General features: G+C 37.3%; 1 pseudogene; it reads right to left on the bottom strand.

Annotated features, from left to right (window-relative positions):
- Positions 1-851: 851 nt before the first annotated feature.
- On the bottom strand, positions 852-14,401 carry LOC115666434 (disease resistance protein RPV1-like; annotated as a pseudogene).
- Positions 14,402-20,115: the final 5,714 nt, after the last annotated feature.

Genomic DNA, 20,115 nt, shown 5'->3' with positions numbered 1-20,115 from the left:
ATAGGTTATCCAGGATAAACAATCTTTCACTTGTTGGCTCATGAGATCTCACGTATATGGAGTGCATTCTAATCGCTGTCAACGTTGTCAAGGGAATGATTTCTTTGAAGCATCATGTCATACTCCTTGATCAGCTTCCCCGTTCCTTGAATCACGTAATTGAAGGGAAACAATACCTTGTTGTCATGGAAAATGATTAAATTCAACCTAATTATTTTATGCAAAGGCAAAGCAGACAAAAAGAAATTTTTATTCACAGCTCCCTATTTCATCAATAAATGTAAAATTTTGGATATTGAGTATTTTTGGGCCCTAAATGAAAAATACAAATAAAATAAAAAGAAAAGAACTAGCATACCCGAAAAGAAGTTGGTTCATGAAAAGGTTTTTAGTTTTCGTGTTCAATATAAAGGAAAGAAAAGAGATTCTTCATTTCTCCTCTTTTTTGGTTCTCTTGAAAATATGTTCGGTTGGCTTAAAATAAGAACTTCGAATAGGAATGAAAATTTAAACATGTCTGTTGTGGCTTCGCAATCCATCATTTTGTACTTTCTTTGAACTAATAATCCATCTTTTCATTTGGTGATTACAAAGTACCATAGCGGGCTATCAAGAAAAATGGTCTTATCAAGCAGGAAATGCTGATGAAATTGGCAATACATCTCTGCCATGAATAATGTGACCTTTATTTACCTTTGAAAGGATACTGTTAGAACAAGCGATCAATTTTCAAGAAGCATCTAAATCTCTCCTCTATATACAAGCAACATATATCTTGGATTAGTCAAAGAGCCTATGAATTACTTGATGAGTAGGCAAAATTCCAGCCATTGGTCTTATAGTAGAGTTGGTGGATAGACATGCTTGACTTTTATTGGGTACAGTAGCTTAAAGAGCGATGCAGTTCGAGGTAGCCAGTCTCTTAACTATCTACTTTTTCAGGGCAAATGCAGTTACTGATAAAAGCAGGAAATGCTAGCACAAAACTAGACTCAGAAAATTAGAAAGAACATCACATACAAAAGGCAAAAAACCTATTATCTAATGATAAAAGTAAGGCCTCCTACTATGATTTGTACATGAGATCTGGTGTCCCAATCATCAATTCGGTATCGAGATGAAGGTACCATGAAATCCATAGGGTACTCTTTGAGGTAAAGTGATTTTGGCTACTGGCTCACCTTCAAACTTCTGCGCATCAATCACATGAACCTGCAAATTTCACAATCTCAAAATCATATTATACGTCGTTACTGGAAGGCAAAGCTACATGATGATTGTATCAGAACTCTTAAACTTAACATGGAACACATCTGTTTCTTCATTATGTACCCAAGAGATGATCCAACCACTGTCCTCTCTGACGCCGTCTTTCTTTGGGAGAACACACCCGCCGCAGAAGCTGTCCTTTTTGAAATTATGGTACTCAACCTTCATCAACTTCTTGTGATATCTTCCTCTCTAATTCAAGGCTGCAGTAAGGTACATTTCGACATGTACAATGGATAATTAGAATGGCTCAAAACACTTTCACTAATAACTCAGAGTCAGACAGCCCAGGACAAGGTTCGTCGAAGTATAATTTCACTAGACCTCCATATTTAGCCATTCCTGAATCAAATAAGTGATGCATAAACAATAGGAAACCGGTCTCATGCACTACTTTGGGCAATTGGACATGGACTAGAGAGTAGAGACTAGCATCGCATTACCACATTCAGAGCTTGACTTTGAATTGATGACTTGAGTATAACCACACTTGTTACGCAAGCCGGTCAAATTGGCATTTATGAAAGGGAAGTCCATAGAGAATTCAGTGCCCCTAGGATTCGACTCCTGAACTTCCCCAATTTCCATGTTCAATCTTCACTCGTAGGCACAGGTAAACAGATAGCCTCCATGTTTATTAGCATTTTGCATCCACCGGTTCTCTAAAGTTGAATCCTCTTGAGAACCAATCGAACTTGTTCATACCCCAACAGGGACACGGAAACACCAATGTAAGAGCTCTGCATCTTCTCACCACAACCTGCATTGTTGGGCGATATCATTCAAGTTGAGGCTTAGTCTAAGAGGATTTTAACCTTCAAATTAGGCTTCTAGGAAAAATATACCTCATAACCATCCTCAAAGCAGCTGAATATGTGAAATGTGCAGCTTGATTCTACATAAAACCATCAGACTGAACTCGCGTCTCCATAACGTAGCATCACCCCTATCCTCGCATATCTTCCTCGTCATACTTCAGTAACCTACATTCCAAGAAAACAATTAGCTGCTTCAACAAACTAAAAAACTTTCACTAAGAAAGGCATTAACAGCTCCTGCAAATCAACGCTATATCATGAGATCAACTTGTTATCCGCTAAATCAATTAGCACCGAAACATGCCGTACTATGCCAGTGAGGAATCTCCATGTTTCCAGAGCAGTCTTGACACCAAAACTCTCACAAAGCAATTACAACGCCCAGCTCTGCTTACATTCCTATGCCAAAACAAATAGTCCATTTACACAGGTTCACTCCTAATCTCACAACAGAACCACCTCCACATATGGTTCTCTTTGGGTTTCATGTCCCAGATCAAAATGACATCGTTTCTTTTGTCGTGTATAGCACGATATAGTATATCTTGCTATTTCGAATGTCCATAATGAGCATCAATGGAACAAATCCACCTTGCACAGCGTAAAAATTCTAATGCTTGAATGATTATAACATAAAATCAAAAGATGATTTTTCCAGACCGGATGAATTTGATCGATATTCTGCCCTTGGTCAAATGTGACACGTAAATCCGATCAATGAATACAAAATGGCCAGCGAATTTTGTGAAGAAAATATAGCCGTGTCTCAGAACATGCTAATTATTTACCATGAAAAAGAATGGTTAAGGGACTGAGATAACTGTAGTTAAGGGATTTCCCGAAGAGTACATATGGCTTATTTGGAGCAATTGATCTTCCAATCGAGCATCCTCATGGAAAATATGAAATCGAAAGTATCTGCACAAGCGAACAAACATAACCAAATAGATTTCAAGGGAGGAAGCCAATCATTCTTCAAAAGTAGTACTTCGAGAAAATTATAACTCAGATTTGGTTGGGATAGTAATTGATAGCTTATCCAAGACGAACAATCTTTATTTGATGGTTCATGACATCTGACGTACATGGAATGCATTCTGATCACTGTTTGCATTGTCAAGAAAATGATTTCTCTGAAGCATCACATCATTCTCCTCGATTAGATTTCCCATTCCTTGAATCACGTAAGAGCAGGAAAAAATACCCTGTTGTCATGGAAACTGACTAAATTCAACCTAATTATTTTATGTAAAGGAAAAGAAGACACAGAGAAAAATTTTATAGACACTTCCCTCTTTCACCAGTAAATTTAAAATTTTGGATATTAAGTATTTTTCAGCCCAAAATGAAATGTACAAATTAAAGAAAAGAACTAGAAAACCGAAATGAAGTTGTAAGGGGCCCTTTGGTCCATGAAAAGGTTTTTAGTTCTCATTTTCAATGTAAAGGAAAATTAAATTATTTTTCATTTCTCTGTTTTTTTGTTCTATTGAAATGTGTTTGGTTGATACAAACAAGAACTTCGAATAGGAATGAAACTTTAAACATGCTTATCGTGTCTTTGCAATCCATCATTTTGTACCTTCTTTAACTAATAATCCATCTTTTTATTCGGTGATTAAAGAGTACCATGGTGGGTTATCAAGAAAAATTTCTTATCAAGTAGGAAATGTTAAGTGCCCTTGGACCAGATGGTTTTAAAGAGAAATTTTTTCAGTTCCACCGGGAGACTCTTCAGTTCAAAGTATTTGCAGCAGTTAAGAATTTTTTTCGTATCAGGAAAACTGAATCCTGATTCAAACCCACATTACTCTAGTTTCAAAAATTCCTAACCCAGAAACTCTTGATCAATTCCGCCCCATTAGTTTGTGCAATTTTGCCTACAAAATCATATCCAAGGTAATGGCAAATAGACTCAAACCTTGGTTATTGAAATTGATAGCTCAAGAGCAAAATGCATTTGTGAGTGGGAGACTTATCCAGGACAATATCATGATAGTGCAAGAAGTGTTGCATCAACTAAAGAGCAAAGAAGAGGAAAAAAATTCCAGGCAGTTTTGAAACTTGATATGAAAAAGGCATATGACAGAGTAGAATGGGATTTCTTGGAGGCATCTTAAGAATACTGGGCTTTGATGAAAAGTGGATTACATGGGTTATGAAATGTGTATCTTTAGTCTCATTTATTTCCTTATCTCTTTAAATTGGTAGCAAATGTTTTACTCTAATGATGAAGAAGGCAATGGAGGATGGCTGTATAAACGGTATTAAGCTTAACTTTTTTTGCCCTACCATATCACATCTCTTATTTGTGGATGACTCCATCTTATTTTTAGATGGGAGAATTCAAGAATGCCATTCTATATCAAATGTACTGCATCAGTATTGTTTTGCTACTGGATAGGAGATAAACCTAAACAAATCAGGAATATTCTTTAGCTCAGGGTGTCCATAGACCTTAAGAGCCAATATGGCTTATGAACGGCGTGTCCCTGAACTGGATAAAACAGGAAAATACCTTGGAATTCCTTCGGATTGGGGAGAGTCTAAGAAGAATATGTTTCCCTGGATACTCGGAAGAGTTAACAAAAAATTGGAAGGTTGGAAGGAATCTTTAATTTCTAAAGCAGGGAAGGAGATATTACTAAAAACAGCAGTGCAGGCTCTTCCTCAATCTGCAATGTCAATTTTCAAGATTCTTATTTCCATATGTAAAGCGATTGAATAGAGAATGACAGCATTTTGGTGGAAAAGGAAAGAATCTCACTCTGGTATTCATTGGAAGAGTTGGGATTTCTTGAAGCAAAGGAAAGACAATGGAGGCATGGGATTCAAAGATTTTCTTTCTCTTAATAAGGCTTTCTTAGGAAAGCAAGCCTGGAGATAAATGCACCAGTCTTCCTCTTTATGGGGTCAAATTTTTAAAGGAATATACTTCCCAAAAAGGAGTTTCCGGCATGCTGGGAAAGGGCACAGACCCTCTTGGGGCTGGCAAAGCTTACTAGAGGGAAGAGACTCAATCTCAGAATCTTCAATATGGACAGTGGTAACAGGAGAAGCAATCAGTATCAGAAAGGACAAATGGTTCAAAAGAGGTGTAATTGGAGCGCCAGCGAATGAAAATGACCCACAACAGGTAGTAGAACTTATAAACCACGAAGAAAATTCCTGGAATGAACCTCTTCTTCAAAATATTTTCAGAGAGGGCACTGTGAAGGACATTCTGGCTATTCCTCTAAGAAGTAAGAACCCACTCTATTCAAGACAAACTGATGTGGATAAATTCATCAACAGGAAATTACTCAGTAAAGAGTGGCTACAACTACATAAGACTACTTACCGAGACTATCCGAAAGCTCCAATGGCCTCCTCATCTTTCTCGGCTCCTCGAGCTTCATGAAATGAGATCTGGAAAATGCGAACAATCCCTAAAATTAAGTTCTTTCTATGGAATGCATATCAGAATAGTCTACCCACAATGGAGGACTCACACAGGCGAAAAAATAGTACCAGATCCTTACTGCTCATTGTGCAAAGACCAGGTGGAATCCACAGAGCATCTCCTTCTCTTTTGTCCCTGGACGCGAGACATATGGGCTCAACCATCCCTAAACATTCAGGTTTCTTCCCAGGGGTCAAGCAGAATAGAGATATGGCTAACGCAATGCCTTAAAAGCACAGAAAACCCACCTTCTCTGGCGCTTGCAGCAACCATCTTTTGGTTTATTTGGACTTCCCGTAACGACTTCATCTTTCGAAAGAAACCCCCCTGATCCAGTTCAAGCACTACAGGGAGCTGTAACTTCTCTCGGAAATGACAGGAGATGGAATCCAAAGCAAAAAATCGGACCTTGACGCTCCCACCTCTTCTGAGAACTGGAAAACCCTCCCAAAGGTCGGATCTTTAAAGGTCGCCACTGATGGATCCCTTCGTCGAAAGCTCCATGGAAGGAGCAATCGCCTGCATCATTCGAAACTCAGAAGGGGAAGGGACGCTTGTGGACGGCTTGAGGAAATGTTGACGAAATTGGCGATACATCTGGACAATGAATAGCGTGACCTGCTTTTATTTACCTCCTTGGAAAGGACATGCGAATCATTCCGACATCGTGGCCAGAGCACTCGACTATTCGGAGCGTTATTTTCATGAACCGATTGTTTTTCTGCTGCAGCAATGAACCATATTCCAACTAGTTGCATCGCTCAACTTATTTGAGAATTTAGACGCCTTGATTCTCGGACCTCCGTAAGTTCATCCGACTTCTCCCGATATTGAACCCCCCCTCAAACCACCTTACAGATTTGAATCGGCCCTGAACATCATGAAGGTTCGGACAGTCATCAATGTACAATTCTTCGAGGTTATTGAGGAGCGAGAGGTGTGTTAGGGAATTGCACTCCAGGATATTCAAATATCTTAATTTTTTCAAACTCTCAAGGCATTTAATTTCGACTATATTTTCGCATTTAATGACCCATAACTCCCGCGGATGTGTTAATTGTGAAATGTCGGGTCTTATAAGGGACTGGCAGGAATCAATACGCAGCGATTCCAAGTTTTTCAATCTGCCAAGGCATTGAACTTGAGATAGATCATCATTCATTAGTGGAGCATCTAACTCTATCATTTCCAAGTCTCTCAAAGACTCCAGCTGTTCAAGGCCCTTGAGGTTGGACAACTTCTTGCATCCACATATAGATAGTTGTCCTAAAGATTTTAATCCTTCCAAACCCCTGATTTCTTCTAGCTCACTGCACCCTACGATACGTAATTCTGACAAGAGTTCCAAACTCGACAAATCTGGCAACGCTTTCAACTTACCACACCAAAAGACCCAAAGGTTCAAGATTCCTGAAGGAAGCACTGGGATGGATTCCAGATATTCGCAAAACTGCAAATTGAGCTCTTCTAGATGGATTAAGTGAGAAAGTTCAGGCAATGTGCGATTGTGACAGGTGACTTCCAAAACTGTTAAGCTGGCAGGAAGATTGCAATTAGTTAAATCAAGGTGTTGTCGAGAAGATAAGTCAGTGAAGTCTGCCAGTGGTGGACGACTTTTCAGGTACAAGTGTTCGACAAAAATATATACGTCATCGGAAATCTTCCCAAGTCGAAGGATCTTCAGTGAAGACAACCCATTTATAGGAACTCCCCCTTCCAAACTTTCGCACTCTGTGGCATCTAATTCTTCAAGTTCGCCCAACTCGCTAATAGTACTAGGTAAACTACTCAATTTCGCACACCTAGAAATTTTCAAAATTTTCAATTTTTTTAATTTCCCAATGGATTCGGGTAATTTCGAAATTTTTGCACATGTCAAATGTAGTTCAGTCAACGATTCTAACATCCCAATTGAATGGGGGATACGATCGAAACAAAAATTATCACTATAATCCCAATCGTTCATATGCCCTTCTAGAGATGGAGGAGGTATATTGCCTAGCAATAGGCATTGTAATTTCACAAGGGATCCAATACTCTCTGGAAATCCTTTAAATTTATAGCAAAGTCTCAAGTCAAGGGTCGACAAATTTACCAGTTGGCCAATTGAATCGGGAAGTCCAACCAATGATTCGCAGCCTTGGGCATCAAGTATCTCCAGCTCTTCAAAAAACCTATTGATGAAGGAATTTTTTTATTTTAACACCGTCTATTGCAAGTTCCTTCAGTTTTCCAATTTGCCTATTTTTTGGGTAGCTCTTGGAGTCCCCTACATGATGACAACTTCAAAGTTTCTTGAGTCCCAAACATGATGACAAGTTTAAAGCTTTCAACATGATGACAAGTTTAAAGAAAGCGAGGCCCTTCAGTTCACCCAGTTGTGAGGGCAATTTCTTGAGACTCCAACAATTACTCAAGTCCAAGAAAGTGAGGCGCTCAACATCTCCAATTGAAGTGTCGATTTCCTCCAAATTCTCACAAGATTCTAGGATTAGCATCTCTAAACTTTTAAACGCAGAGAGAATAGGGGTTCTCTTCAAAGCATTGCACCCAGAAAGATTGAGAACTTTCAACCTCTCCATCTACAAAAAAGAAACATGTTCCAAGATTAGAAGTTGGAAATAGAATGATTCATCATCAAAATGTAACAAAAGAGAAAGCATTTCTCATCTTTACCTTGATTAAATACCATCCTCCCCAATATTCACTAATATTCCCATCCGATAAATCAAGTATGAGTAATTTCTCCAAATGAACATTAGTCGCCTCGAAAGAGTTGGGACATTTCTCCCACTCTAGCCATCTTAATTCAGAAAGTGAATCCTCAAAATCTCCAACAAAATCCACTTTACTCAGACGAAGAAACTTCAGGTAAGGCATTCTTTTGAAGCTCTCTCGCTTCATGAACATATTTGAGCCATTTTCGTCGAGACGTAGTGCCTCAATATTTCTATTTTCTTCCTACGAAAGAAAAATTGAGGATAGTAAATATCAGCACAGGGCATTCCCCGATCTTGACATGAATAAAAAGTGTCATTAAACAAGGAATAGCATACCGCCCAACCGCCTTTTGTTAGCATACGTCTGCATGCTATTGTGGCCAATGCATTTTCTCTCCACTTACAGAGTATATGTGATCTTTTTATAACTACGCAATCATGTTGTATGTCAATTTTCACTTGCATGCCACAAATTTTAGTGATCTCATGTAATATTCCTCCATGACAATACTCTATGTCTCTTCTAAGTTTTTATATTAAATTCTGTGACACACGTAGCATTGACCACCAAGTAGTCCCTCCACCGGAGCACATATGGTGTCCCTTTGCAATTGTAAGGACCGTTGCACTTTTGGACAAAAAAATGTACCCAATCGGATTTATTACAAGCATTTATGCATTCATAAAGCATGACAACTTATTTCCTTTCCGTTCATGAAATATTGTTCATTTTGGCATATGGCTGAATGGAAACGAGAGTGTTTGGTCATTTTTTCTCTAGAAGTGCAACTCTTTGTTCATTTTCAATAGACGATTTTTGTGCAATCGAAGTAATATCTTTTCATTTCATCGAAAAAAAATAGGCTTTCAAATTAAAACGCAACTAACTAAGAGAAGAATAATTGACAAAACCTCTCTTTTTTAAAAAATTGGTTATTAATAAATAAATAAAAACATATTATTTAGTGCACAAAAGCCTATAAAAGTAGGTTAACAAAAAGTTACAATTACACAATCACGTTAACGATGTGCATCTATATTGGGAATTTCATTTGTCTTTCTTTTTACCTTAAGGTATTGTCCTTTCATTATATACCCTTTTGCAATTCCATACGGGTGTCTCTCTATTTCCCCAATTATCTCTTTATTTGCATGTTGCGTGACCAAAACTTTCCAGAAATCCACAGATTGCTAGAGAAGAAAGAAATTGAGGAAGGGAAGTTGAGCTTGACTTTTCAATTTTGGAGATTCAAGCTCGAAAAGATCAACACTAATCCTAAGATGAGCGCACTAGTCAATCAGCCATCATTCAATTTGCGCCAATTGAATGACATCAATTATCAAGCACGTCTTCTATCTATTAGAGTTTCTATTTTCATCCCAACAGTTTTACTTTTCTTACTTATATCATAGCGTCATTGGAATTTTTACATCAATTGCAAAGAGCCGACAATGAAAAAGACTGATTGCTTCTTTCACATTTTTGCATGCGAAATAGCATAGTGAGTTTTAGTACGCTTGATTGCAAAACCAAAATTATTGTCTCATGGAATTGCGTGAGATTAAAATTAAATAATTCTGTCGATCTAGTACTTTAATAAACGTCAATTATCTTCATGTATTTCCTTTGTTCTTTGATTTGGCCAAATCTTTGCTATAGTTCAAAAAGATGCTTTCGATGCCGGTTCGCCGGGAGAATCAAGATATAATTCAGCCTGACTTAAGAATTTGTTAGTGCATATGTGCATTCACATAAGAATCTATGATTTGGTATTTAAGGTTTGCGATCATTATTACTATTTTCCTCTTTTTGTATTCTATCATTTCTTAGTTTCTTTTCCAGTTATCTTATTTGATATTTAATATCTGTTTTTTTCTCCGCTCCTACAATCCTATCAAATCGAACATCTAATATCTAACAATAGTATTTTTATCTTCTCTTTGCCCATGGGCACGCGTAAAGGTCTTCTCTTGATTATAGAATAGGGTGATATTGAATTACCAATCGATAAATTGAAGATGAGTAGTCATAGTTTCTTCAAGGAAAATTACAAAATCCAAACCTATTACAATTGTGCCAATTCAATCCTAAATTTGTTTTTTTTTACTAATTGAGTCTTAAATTTTTTGCATTTATGCCAATTCAGTTCATCCCACCAATTTTTGGCCGAAATCATTGACATGACGTCAGTATCCTACGTGCAACCGATACTAACAATGGACAATTTTTAATAATATTTTAATATTTTTTGAATTATTTTGTTCTTTATTTTTCCTTTTCGTTTCTTTTCTGTCTCTTTCTGTTTTTTTTTCCTTCCCTCCTTCTTCTTCCAGACGATCACAGGATCTAGGTTGGATATTGAATTAAACCGAATGTAGATAAATTGAAGATGAGTAGTATATAGTTTCTTTCAAGGAAATTAAAAAAGAAAAAATATTAAAATATTATTAAAAATTATCCACGTCGCGCCAACCATTCCATGTAGGACGGTGGCGTCTATGTTAATGATTTATGGTCAAAATTAGCCGGATGCATTGAATTGGCATCAATGAAGAATGTTTAGGACTTTTTTGTTAAGTCTCCCATTTCTTTCATTTTTCACTGTTTCGTCCCTTACTTACTTCCAGTTATTTATTTTCTTATTTTGGATCTTTTCTTTTCAATTTTTCATCAAAAATTACTTTGTACAAGCATGTGCAAAATCACGTTTCCGATGTTACTTAGTTTAGATCGTAATTTACTGTTCTTTGATTTTGCACAACATTCATTAATGCTAAATTATGTGCTCAAAATACCTATGATTAGATCCGTGCACAGCACGGGTACGAACACCAGTGTATATTACGAAAGCAAGGTAGAATAGCCCTATGTTGTTGCATCACGTGTCGAAATATTGTGAGTTCTAACCTTTCATGTGAATAAACATGAACAATCCAGGTACGCACAGGCAAAGCTCATAATTAAACCAAAAACCTTAATTATGCGACTTACTCTATAATTAATGTATCTTGAATAGTCTTCCATCATTATATTATGAAATTTGTTTAATTTGACTATAACTTGGGCTAATGACAATAAAAGAAAAGCTAAAGTCGCAATTGAAAATTTTAATTTGAATTTTTTAAATGTATCATTCCTATAACAAGATAAATAAGATTCTTCCATTAATTATAGAGTGAGAGTCACCCAAATAATGGAGTGTTGTTTCAAGTTAGCAACTAACTCAATCATGTTACTAACATAATTGTACATTTTTTTGATTATTTGAAAAATTGATAAATTTCAAGGTGCTTCTTCAATTATGGTAACAACATTCCCTGGGTAATACAATAAAAATAATTTTCTTTCTTTCTATCATGCATTTACATTATCATAGTGCATTTCCGTTGTAAACATGCATAAGAAAACCTAGAAAACAAATTGTAAAAATCACTACGTAAGATTTTATTACATCAAATTGAATAAATTCTTACGTCGATAGCCAATAGTTATTAGGTGCAAATAATTTAACTGAGGTATTTCCTCTCTTATTTTTTATTTTTTTGCCGCAAAGTAGAACCTGCATATAGTCGATGATGATCAATGATGAAGTTTTTGTTATTTGTTCAAAAAATTATAAATTAATCGGCAAAAAATTATAGAAAACTTTTATGCATTGTTTAGTATTTTACGGTATTATCTTACCTAAATGATATTTGAATAAGTAAATTTCCAAACCGGGGCGAAGCTAGGATCTTCAACTTGTAATATAGTAAGAAGCAATACCAAAACTGCTAGAAAATGATGTTAAAACAGCAAAAGAGCAAGATAGTAAAGAGCCAATTATACACAATTTGATAGCCCTTTTCTGAGCCTCATAATTATGCATCAAGTATGACATGTGGAATACTGACGAGTGCAAACTTTTCATGAGCTAAAGGCCAAACTTGGATCTAAGTAGACAATTTTACCCAGAAAATGCTAACAACGTGTTGACACTGGTCAAAGATCTAGAGTACGAGAACAATAAGAGTAATAATATGAGGGACTACCATTAGAGAAAATGGGAGAGGCCAAAAGTTGACGTGATTGTTACCTTGCTTCGTTGAACTGTTATGGCTTCCTCGCCCCATAGTCTGCTACATTCCCAAGGCTTCTTATTTGCCGGACAGGCAATAGCTCTACCTAGATCTCTTAAATGGTCGTGCATTCTCAACTTATCATCGTCATCAAATTTTATTAGTGAGAGTTGAGTCAGTCTGTCCAGTCCAGAATCTTGGCACGATAGGATATCATTCCACAGGTAGATGGCAATTCTTTTGTCAATTCCAATGAAAAAGCATGCTATGTCTAGAAACATTTGTTGTTCCTCGTATTTCAATGAATCGTAAGTTATCCTCAACACTTTTTGTACATCCTCATCAGGCACCTTCTTCAATTTCTCCAGTGTCTCTATCCATATGTTTTTAGGTTTTCCTTTGAGAAGTGAACCTATAATCACGAGAGCTAAGGGAAGCCCTCCTGTGGTGGCAACAATATCACTAGAAAGAGCCGCAAGTTCTGTTGGAGGTTGTTCCTCTTCGAATGCATATCTACTGAGCAGAAGCAAAGAGTCTTTACGATTCATTTCTTTGAGTTCATACCTTTCATATTCAGACTTTAAGAGGGCTTTATCTCGACACGTAATAATGATCCTACTTCCCGGCATGAAATTACAATCTCCAATCAATTTATCAAGGTGGGCTTGACTATCCACATCGTCAAGAAGAATAAATACCTTCTTTTTTTCACAACTTAATCGAATCATTCCAATCCCTATATCAGAATTACGCACTCTACGGTCACTACTTTTTGTTATATCTGAGATTAGTAGAGATTGGACATGCTCCATACCCTTGCTTTTAATTGTTTCTCTAACATCCTTGAGAAAGCTGCGGTACTCAAATTTGTTAGAAAGCCTTTCATAGATGGTCGTAGCTAGAGTTGTCTTACCAATGCCGCCAATCCCATAAATCACAATAATTTGAGTTTCGGAAGGATCGGTATTCACCAATTTCTTTACCTCAGCCACACAACCATCAATTCCAACCAAGTCCACGGGAACAGATGGTGGCAAATCATGTTGCTGCTCGCGCATCATTGTTTCTACGAGTGCTTTTACTAATTCCCCTTCATGCCTATCAAACAACACAACACAAACCGACCCAAAAAAAAAAAAAACAACACAACACAAGACAACTAATTAATGGCTCCACGAAACAAGGATTAAGGATGATAAATAGAAAGTTCTTCTTCCGACAAGGGTTTGTTAAAACAAGGTAAACGACGTACCGTCCAGCCCATTTCTCCGATTCGAATATTTTAAGCTTAACTGCTTCTTTGAGCGCTTCCCGCCCTTGTCGCTTGACCTCTTCGTCAATGCTTGCGGCATTGAAGGCATTACCAAATTTCCCCAGCATTTCTCGCACCTCATGGGTTTTCACCTTGTAAAGCACCGGATAGACTTTTTGTTCTCCTCTTTTCACGCACTCCATTATCTGAATGATCTCACGGAGACACCATTCACTAGCAGCATAATTTTCTGAGATAACTGGGATTGAAACTTTAGAGCGCTTGATTGCACTGAGAAGATTTTCAGCATTGTCCTCGCCAAAGGGAAGGTCCTCGTCATCTCTGAACATGAAGTTTGGATGGAACCTCAGGCCCACATCCTTGAGTCTATGGTAGAGGTAATTGACAAAGCCTTTGCGAGTATCGGGGCTCTAAAGCTCAAGAATACGTGGTAGTTGTTTCCAATCACAGAGGTGTACGAAGCAGATGGCCCAGAATTCGCTCCGGACGCTGACGGCACGTTGATCTTCTCCAGTGAGTCTGAATAGGGACGAAGAGGCGATCCACTCTCGCGCTCATCCGATGGTAATTCAATCAATCCTTCACGTCTTTGTCGCTCCGAAACGGTCGAACTCGAAGCTTCGGCAGCTCGCTTGAGTTTCCCATCTTCCATTGCAGTGCTCTCTCTCTCTCTCTCTCTCTCTCTCTCTCACACAGAGACGCGACTATTATGGATGGGTTTGAGCAGGGTATGATTAGTGGACTCTCTCTGCGCCACACTTATAGCGGGCCTCTTAAAGAGGAAGGAGGGAAAGCAGGAGGCAAGGCATGATTACTCGACTATTATGTATATTTTAATCTCTCACAGTACGTTGGGCGTTTCGTGTATTTCATACGTTCACACATGGTATCTAGAGATAACTTCAAATTGAATAAAAGCGACTCAGTCCTTGCCTTCTTGTGGTCCTCACTCCCATTGGCCTTGACAACCTGCCCATTGTTCCTATTGGCTCTCAGGAGTCTCCAATTTTGTCACGAATTGAGAATTGCGCTCGAATGGATCCAACTTACGAATTAAGTCACGAATTGGGCGTTACACTTCATACACGTGCCTCTCCCAATTTTGTCAGGATTTCGTCAGTGACCACATTTTGGGTACTTGCTAAGCAATCAATCAAGTGAAATTTACGTTTTCCATTAATTAACTGTTCATGTGTCGTGCACAATCTCATTTTGGCCATCTCAGCATTTGTACCTTCGTGCTAAATGGATTTGGATGCAACATGTTGTTGTGGGCATGGGATTTTTACTTTAGTAAATGAGCTTTCACCATGCATGAGCCTTTTAAAAGAAAAAAGATAAAGTATGCCTTTCATATCATTGACAGGGAATAAAATTAAATTATATTCGTCCCACCATCGAATAAAGTCGGTTCCTTGCGCTATCACATGAATGAATAATAGTGAAAGATATATCGATCAGCATTTATTATTTGGACAAATTCAAGTACGAGTTGCGGTTCTACCGTCCATTTCTTTTTAACGTTTGTATTCTGTATTTAACATAGAATTTATTATTTAAAAAAATCTATGATTAACTCCCCCTCTCGAAAGATGTTCATCTGGAATTTATTAAAATGTGTCTGGAAGCATGAATTCAAAATTAAACTCGGGCTCTGTCAAGTGAATTAAAACGCGAGAGAAATCAAAAGGATAAAGGGAAAAACACCACTACATTGCTAAGGAGCTTTCATCAATTATTCTTCTCATCCGGCCCTGCCACCCTTCTTTCTGAGTCTCCAAGGCAAGGCAATGTGAAACGCACTGGTTGCCTTTAGCTGTCAAAAAGGGAAAGGAATGAGCTTAAAGCAATAGCACCCACATCAATTAGTATGTTCTCCGAGTCATCCGCCTATAGTTTTGTCCGCGTTACCTTTAGTTAAAGGGGGTGCACTCGTTTCGTAAAAAATAAGTATTTTGAAAAATATTTATCAAGAAATGATTACTTATAATGTTTGAAAAGATTAATCAACGAAAAATATTTTATCATCGATAACTATCTGTGTCTAATTATTTTCATGAGCGATAAAAATATTTTCTATATATTTATTTTTATAAGCGATACAAATAATTAATTTTAAAAAAAATAAAGAAAAATGAAAAGCATTCGAGCTTCCCAATTGAATCGGGGATACCATAGAGACGACAACATTACCGAAAGGCATTCATCAATTATTTTTCTCATCAGTCCCAATCACTCTTTTCTTTCCGAGTCTTCCAGGCCATCATGAACCTCCTCTTGTTGTTGGAGTCAATGGGAAACGCAATGGTTGCCAGTCCAAAAGAAAAAGGGAGGAGCTTAAAGCACCGACAAAATCAATACGTTCCCAGAAACTTCCGCGGGAAGTATTTGTCCTCCAATTGAACCGACGAGCGGGGGCACCATTGGATCTAGCAATCAACGTCTAAAGGCTACTGTCGCAAGAAAATGAAAGATGAGAAAGCTTCAGCATCCAAGGCTTCGCTAATAGAAATAAAAAGAGAGTTGGCTTGTCCGTCTGCGAGGGAAAGACATGTTCTTTCTTCTTTTGCTTTAACTTTTGGCCCGACTGTTCCAAGTAATATTGGTTTTTGCGGTTTTTTTTTTATGATAAACGGTTTTAATTTTGGGACCTCCTGTTCTGCTTGTTTATAATTTTTCTTGTGCCAATTTGCAATTTCTGAAAGGAAGCAAGCAACAAAAAATATATGACGTGATCTTAAATTGAAGAAAAAAAAGAGAAAACAAAAAGCAAAGTGAGTTAGGTGGCCACATGTCTACACCTTAGAGGCTGCCTCTCCATGCACCAACTATATGCAATCTCTCGTGTTGATGAGTTACAAATACAGACATCATTCATGTTCGATTTTAGTTAAGTTTGCATATTGGTATTTCTATAAGTTGAATACCAGTCAAAGATAGAGTTGGAGGTAATTTTTTCCAACTAGGCACGGAAGAAAAAGTTACATCAATGAGGAAAATCAGTTCAAATAACATACATTATGAATTTATGATGACTCTTACGCTCCATGCATTTGGAAGAAGAATGTGAGATCTCATTCTTACATTTCAGGGAATGTTTCATTCTACCCTTCATAACTTTGAAGTTGGTGCATGTCAAATCTTAAACTTAAAAAAGTGGCATCCCCCTTCTCTCTAACCCAAACTTGTATTTTGTCAAGCTCATTAACACTCCTCCGAAAGGGTGTTCGAATCCGCCGCGGACTTACGGGCCGTGGGCAGCACGTGTCGCCCCCGGTTTACCTCCCGGCTACCAAAAAAAAAAAAAATTAACACTGCTAACCTTTTTCCGTTAACGTGTAATGTGCACATGTCTTGGGATAATTAAGTTACATATCCTATATAGTCTAAAATGCTTTTGCCGAACGATATACACCCTTTATTGAAAGATAAATTCTTAATGTGGTGAGCATCGATTGTTTAATTTGTGATGAATTACTCATGATAATGAGATGTTATTTTGTTGCATTCGCGTCGCATCTCGCATCGCATCTATGGTGAATTACAAATTTATCCTAGTGCTAAGTTAAAGGAGTACCTTGTTGTCTTTTTTAGCATTGTAGAAAGCATTTATACGAAATGAAATAGTTCATCCCCTTTCGGATGTGTTCTTTTCCATTTTCCTCTCTTTTCTCCTTCCTTTTCCTTTAATTTATTTTCGTTATTTATCCTTTTTTTTTACCCTACCGGAAGAACCTACTGCTCCTTTCGCGCGTGGCCAGATGGAGACAGAGAGAGAGAAAGATAACAGTGGATTTTCTTGAAGAAATAAAAAGGTTGCGTTTGGGCGCGAAAGAACTACGGCAAGAAGAAGAAAAAGGGAAAATAAGAAAGAAGAATGTTGTGATTATTCCACATTTTTTTATTTATAAATGCGAGAGAGAACTTTTAAGTTTAAATTTTTTCAAATTTCATTTGCCTCTCCAATTAAATATATTTTTATTTAATATTAAATAAAAAAATTATACTAAAATCATTTCATTACCAAGCAATGCATCGCAATATTTAATTACACCCTACACTGCATCGATCGGTGGCTTTTTCTATCATTGTATTTTGCAATTGGAAAAATCGGTCTTTCTATCTCATGAATCGCTGACGCAGATCTCTCTCTCTCTCTCCCTTCCCTCTTTTGCTTTTCTACTTATCATTCAATGGAGAAACAGATGCGGAGAAACACAGAGGCCTCTACTTCACTCCCAGAACCCGTAGTCACTCTGTCTCATCTTCAATTCACAGCGATTGAGTTAACTGGAAACACACGTAATATTTGATCTGACTACTCCCATGGCACCTTTGTCACTTTCCTCATCCGTTCGTACCGCTCTTCTTTCCAGGACTGCAAAGGTCAATGTGAAACACGTTAGTGTCCTCCAGCTGTTCAAAAGAAAAAAAAGGAAAAGAGCTTAAAGCACCCACATCAATCAGTACGTTCTCCGAATCGCGAGCCTGAAGTTTTGTCCGACTAGCCTTTATTCACTCTGATTCAAGTACTGTGCAGCACCAGCAAAAATTGACCAGAGATACCGAAATTCTTTGTCTTCGACGAAAACAATTATGAGAAATCGATGTCTACTTGTCGAGGCTACTGTGTAGGAAATAGTAAGGGAACTATTTGGGCGACATACTATAGATACATGCTTTCGCAAGAACATGAAGATGAGGAGCTATTGAAGTCACATGATTAGCTAAGGTACTTTCAAAGTTTGCGGGTTTCAAGCTGAGAAGAAAAACAAAGAGTTGGCTCATCTATGCGGGAAAGAAATAAAAGAGTTTGCTTTGTTCCAACTGTTTTTGCGTGTCATGAGAAAAACAATCATAATAGTATGCGTAAGCTTCTATTCTACCAATCCCAACAACAATGGATGATGATAAATGACACTACTTTCAGAACGAAGTTCACCTTAAGAAAAATTTCCAACGAAACCATTAACGACCTTATTTTTTTTATTAAAATTTGAAGACATGGCATAATTTTTGCAATGCTCATAGCTCCAAGTTGGATACTCACATTGGTTACCTGATTTGGAATAGTGCCAAACCCACGTGGTGGGGGGCCATGAAATGACGTTTTCTTTGGCTAAATTAGAGACCAGAAAAAGCATAGTAGAAAATCTTGGTTACCTGATTTGGACTAGTACCAAACCCACGTGGTGGGAGGCCATGAAATGACGTTTTCTTTGGCCAAATTAGAGATCATAAAAAGCATAGTAGGAAATCTTGGTTACCTGATTTAGACTAGTATCAAACCCACGTGGTTGGGGGCCATGAAATGACGTGACGTTTTCTTTAGCCAAATTAGAGATAGGAAAAAGCATAGTAGAAAATCTTGGTTACCTGATTTGGACTAGTACCAAACCCACGTGGTGGGGGGCCATGAAATGACGTTTTCTTTGGCCAAATTAGAAATCAGAAAAAGCATAGTAGAAAATCTTGATTACCTGATTTGGACTAGTACCAAACCCACGTGGTGGGGGGGCCATGAAATGACGTTTTCTTTGGCCAAATTAGAGATCAGAAAAAGCATAGTAGAAAATCTTGGTTACCTGATTTGGAATAGTACCAAACCCACGTGGTGGGGGGTCATGAAATGATGTTTTCTTTGGCCAAATTAGAGACCAGAAAAAGTATAGTAGAAAATCTTGCTTACATAGCTTTATCTTTTGACATTGTCTTTCTATAGTTTTACTATTACTTGCTGTTGATAATTTATTTGTAAAACAAATTAAGAGGTGCCTTATCTCACGTCGAAAAGATGTGAGCTCGCACATAAATGAGATTTGACACTAATCAAGGATCATTAGTTTTTATTTATTAAATTCAAATTTATTTTTTTATAAAAAAGAATTTATTAAAGCTTCTCATTGAAATAGTGCGATTGTTCACGAAGGAATCATGATTACTTTTTACTTATTATTTATTTATTCCGAATTGTATGTGTCCTTTCAAGATAACTCTTGCGAATATACCTTTTCGTTTTGCAACCTTCTCAACGAAAGGTTGCTTCTGTTCATTAAGACGTAGTTATATAAGTACATCAATTTTGGGTTCAGTCAAGAAGAAGTCTTTTCAAACTTTCTTTCCAAAAACTTCGGCCATTGTTTTCGATTGTTTTCCTAAAGAGATTCTGAAGAAATATTAGAATTGCTATTTAGTATTTTCATTTGAGACTTTATTATATTTTGAAGGAAATTTGCCGGTGATCATTAGCAACTTCGTGGGGGCAAATAAATCCTTAAAAAAAGTGATATCAAACCTCAAAGTCCTACTTGATTGCTATATTGATTCGAAACTATATTTTCCCAACAATTTTAAGGACTCAAAGTCCGATTTCATTGTTCTACCCAAATTCAAAGACAGAATTTCCCAGCACTTGTATCCGTACCTGATTTGCTCTTTCGTTCGCAACACCTGATTTCCTTTGGACTCAATGATTCTCCTTTCCACGACTTCTTCATTTTGAGCTTCATTAGCTATTTAGTCTGTTATGCGAAT

Source organism: Syzygium oleosum, unplaced genomic scaffold, assembly GCF_021117445.2.
Source record: "Syzygium oleosum isolate NSW1041296 unplaced genomic scaffold, Sole_v2.1 Sole_v2.29, whole genome shotgun sequence".
NCBI classification, from domain to species: Eukaryota; Viridiplantae; Streptophyta; class Magnoliopsida; order Myrtales; family Myrtaceae; genus Syzygium; species Syzygium oleosum.
The sequence above is the reverse complement of the archived record's forward strand: the minus strand, read 5'-3'. Positions and strand labels throughout refer to the sequence as shown.